We start from the raw sequence: 4,794 nt of genomic DNA on the forward strand, positions 1-4,794 counted from the left end.
AATGATCCCATGACACTACAGCTCTCTGCTCATCAGAGAACGATCCCATAACAAGTCTCCACCAGTCCTTTGCTCTGGACCTCAAGAGGTTCAAAGCGCATTTAACCTTCTGGTCAGCAGGGCATGAACACATGAAAAAGCATCCCTCGATGCCAGATAGCAACCTCATGGCTATGATTAGGTCATGAACTCCATCATAGGTCGGGGGCTTCGTACTATCAAAGTCCCGATACTAAAAAGCCCGACTTGTCCCCATACCTGCAGCCGCCACGGCTGCGGAAGCTGCAGCAGAAGCCGTCTCTACAATGGCTGCATAGCGCTCATCAAACTACTCCTCCATGGAAGTCTTAATAGACCCAAACATCTCCGGTAACTGAGCCTGGAATAGTGCAATAACCTCATCGTGTAGGATATCCCGAATCCTGGCATCTAACTCATCTAGTATCATTTGACCAATGGTCTGCGACAATGCTGGCCCGGCGTGACTGCCAGCTCCTGATCCCGACTCGGATCCGGTCTCTAATCGTCTCGTAGTCACCATACTGAAAATATACCAAGAAGATATCATAAATTCTATATAATAACGGGGAACCAACTCCCAACAAAGCCCTAGGGGTTGTGACTTCTTTGCTACGCGTATAGGTCCTATGCTTTCAATAGTACGGGCCCATACTACATTGCACACCTACCCATATTTCTCTCAAGGATCACCACAATGCCCTAAAAATATACATAAGAATTGGAGAACGCTCAATCATCACTCCTAGAGGAAGACTAAACATCTCTCAATTGGCCGACTGACCCCACACAACTCATCCATGAAACTTCCACCAACCTTGTAGCACTCGTGTCTGCTAGCCATACATAACACTGGACCCTATAGACATTCGAATATTCGATCCTACCCTAATCCCTTCATCAAACAAGAACATGAAATAAGGCCAAAAAAACATTCTCGGGCTATAAGATCTTATTTATATACAACTGTGATGCATACACTAAGCAACTATAGTAATGATGTCAATTTCATATCAGGAAAACCCTTGGCAATCAGGCGTCATTTAATAAGGAAATTTTATCATTCAACTCCTAAAGATCCCTAGTCTATCACTAGCATGCTGTTTTAACATATCACAATATCAAATAATAATATGGTATTTTGGGGTCTACTTACTGGCTCCGGATGATCACACACTTCGCATCCTCCTTTAGTACTTTGAAAACCATTTGAAAATAATTTTTGAAAATATTTTCCTTAGTTTGAGACTAGATTCACATGAGTGTTCCTCCAATTCACCCAAACCAAGACTCTGATACCAACTTGTAACATCCATAAAATTCATAAAACTAAATAACTTTTTCAAAATTCCAAAAACCATTATTTAATACAAAATGTTTTCAAAATGATTTCATTTCAGAGAATCCCAGAAATCAAAATCATAAAATGTGAAGAGGTGCACGATCAAGCCTTTGCCTTCCCACGATCATCCGAAGTACCTGAAACAAAATCCAAAACTGTAATCTCAAAGCTTAGTGAGTTTCCCCCAAAATACCAATGTCATACAAGACATAACAATGTCATAACGAACAGTATACATACAGAGTCTTCTGCATGACTGGACCGCTAATATGTGCATATTTAGTCATATATTTTGTATAGAATATTAATACTTTTTGGCTAATTTATTGCAATTATGGAACAAAAGATGCTTAATTATGTTTAAATTATATTTTCAGTTCAAAAGAAGTGCTCGGAAGCAAAAGGAAGCAAGAGAAGCTATCGAGAGCTTGGGAATCAAAGAAAGAAGAAAAGAGCCAAAAACCAAGAAGGACTTGGCGAGTTGACCCTAGACTCGACGAGTTCCTACAAACATTCTCGAAGCAGAAGAGTCCTTGCCTTGCCGTATACGGAGATTTAATGAGAGACTCGACGAGTCAGTCCCTGGACTCAACGAGTCGCCTCTAATCTATAAAAATGGTCTTTCAGATCGATACGGAAATTTTTTAGAAGAAACCCTTGGAGGAAAGCTGCGATTAGCAGACCTGCTAAGGTGCTGGAAGTCAGAGAATCAACCCAAGATCCAATTTTGAGAAGAATCTAGGAAAATTCAAGTCCATTCTTACTTATTCTTTAAGTTCAACTATGTTTGAGCTACTTGATTTCGTTTTTGATCTTAGTTTTACTATAAATATGAGCTAAAACTATTATCTTATGTTTAGGATACATGACTTTATGATTATCGTATCATTTTATGGTTGGATTACTTTAATTTGGTGATTATGTTTTCTAACCTTGTTAAAGAACCTTATGTTAATTATAACTATTCTTCTGTTAATTAACCAGTATATTAAGTTGTATGACCATCTCTTAATTGCTAATCTCATATAATTTATGTGAAAACATTGTTATATGCCTAGGAATAGCGAACGTGAAACTAGGGTTAATAGAGAATAGGTAAGTTAATGTGTGAGCTTGTGTGACGAACCATCAGCAAGAGGTTAATTGAACGACCAATTTAATTAACCACTACAAGTCCTACTTAACCCGAATCAATAAACTAGAAAACCTGTTAATTTAACCAACTGGCCACTGTTTGAATTGATTTTTTTGCTAAGGATTAGAAATAGTGAACGTGAACCTAATCACACTAATCGGTAGCCAATGAAAAGTTAATCTATTGCACTTGCCATAAAATCAACCATAAGAATCAAAGAATCAACCCTAAATAGAAGTCTTCTTTATTATTGAATTTAGTTGAACTTTGCTTGCTTTGTTGGTAGTTTAAGTTTTAGTTAATTGTTTAAGTTTCTAGTCATGCAAAACCAGAGAAAACACTTCCTTTTATTATTTGCTTTTTAGATAATTCTAGTAGTTAGTTTAATTTGCCGTTCCGTGTGTTCGATACCCTTCTTGCTTAATTATACCACCAATTGACAGGTACACTGCCTTTTATGTGTTAAATTTATATTTAAAAAGTAGGATTAAAACTTGTTGGTTTTACACACATCAAGTTTTTGGCGCCGTTGTCGGGGAACCGTTCTAAAATTTAATTTGATTACTAGTGTTATCGATCCTTTGTGTGAGATCTTTCTTGCACAAAGTTACTGTTTTAAGTAGATTCAGAATTAGGATCAATTTCAGTTTCTAGCGTTTAGGAATTTCTGTTTAAAATTTTTTCTATTTAAGCAGTGAACTCGCCGAGTCCCTACGAATAGACTCGACGAGTCCGTCGCTGAAACAGTAATTTCGTTTTTATTTTATTTTTATTTTATTTTTGTTCTTTTTATGCGTTTTTCTTGTTTTGGTTGCAGGTATTACATGACCCAAGGATCCAACACACCTTTGGTTCCTCCATTTGAAGACCCGGAATCCGCTCTTAGGAAAACAAGGACAAAGTACTTGAAGACACTAACCCGCCAAAGAAATCACCATTCAAGGACCTCAAATTAGTCTTTGTGAAGAAAAAGAACAACAAAGCAAGTGAGCATATCTTCCAAAAGAGCGAAGGAAGCAACCTTGTAAATCTTGAAGATAATACAAAAGAAGCCGAATTTGAATACGATTACGAATCCAAATCCGAAGAAGAAAGTGACTTTGAAGGCGGACTAGACAACACCATGGCTAACATCGATGAAGTTCCCATGGTAGAATGTAAGAAAAGGATACGTGACGATATCGGCCTGGACTTGTGCCACCCAAAATTCCCACGACTGCCACCTTTGAACTCAAAGGCCAGATACTTGCTCAACTTAAGGAGATCCCATTCTAAGGGAAAGATCACAAGGACGCATACAAGCACTTAGACGAGGTCAATGACATTGACGATTACTTCAATGTCCCAAATGTGGATCACGATACCATTCTACTTCGTATGCTACTAGTCTACTTTGTATGCTACTAGTCACATTCAAGGGTGCTGCAAAGGATGGGCTAAAATCACTCCCTCCAGGATCCATCACCACTTGGGCCAAGATGAAGGAAGAATTTATTGATCGATTTTGCCCTCCCTCAAAGATAGCCAAGTTGAAGAAAGCCATAGAAAACTTTGAGCAACAAGCTGGGGATTCCTTATACGAGGCGTGGGAGAGATACGAAGGTTTACTAAGGAATTGCCCACATAATGATCTTAATAGCCAACAAGAAGTCTGCATTTTCTATGATGGAGTGAATGTGACCACAAGGTAGCTCCTTGATTCACAAGGACCTCTCACAAAGAAGCCACCCCCAGTAATCAAAGAACTAATTGAAGAATTCTCTAAACACTCTAGAGAATATCATAACCCATGGAATGAACTAAGGCGGGGGTGGTAAACTCAGTTAATGATAGCATGGCGGCAATGATGGCTAAACTAGAGAGTTTGGATCGATGAATGACTAAGATGGACCAATCCATCCACGCTATCCAGGTGGGATGTGAGAATTATAATGGGCCCCACCTTACTAGAGACTGTGATTTGGACGAGAATGGGAACCGAAAAGCACAAGTGTGCTATTCAAGTGGTGATAGGTACGATGACAATTTGCGAAAACCCAAGAAGGAATGGCTCTCGTATGATGAGTACAAAAAGGAAAAGTAGGAAAATATAAGCAAAAAGAAAGGGGATTTTATCAAAAAGAGGAACCGATGCTAGAGAAGAAATCTGATTTGGAAGATATGTTCACAAGATTTGTAGCCGCATCCAAGAAAAGGCTTAATGATACCGATGTTGCAATAAAATAACAACGAAATATGTTAAGGGAGCAACAAGGCATGATTAGAAAGCATCAAACTATGATCCTAGATCAACAAGCTA

General features: G+C 38.5%; 1 non-coding gene across 1 annotated transcript; it reads right to left on the minus strand.

Moving 5' to 3' along the window:
• Positions 1 to 4,021: 4,021 nt before the first annotated feature.
• LOC145077291 (small nucleolar RNA R71) lies at positions 4,022 to 4,128 on the minus strand. Its single transcript, XR_013693072.1, has one exon. It is a non-coding gene; the product is annotated as a small nucleolar RNA R71 (small nucleolar RNA).
• Positions 4,129 to 4,794: the final 666 nt, after the last annotated feature.

This window comes from Lactuca serriola, chromosome 9 (genome assembly GCF_051521515.1).
Source record: "Lactuca serriola cultivar US96UC23 chromosome 9, Lser_US96UC23_V15, whole genome shotgun sequence".
NCBI lineage: Eukaryota > Viridiplantae > Streptophyta > Magnoliopsida > Asterales > Asteraceae > Lactuca > Lactuca serriola.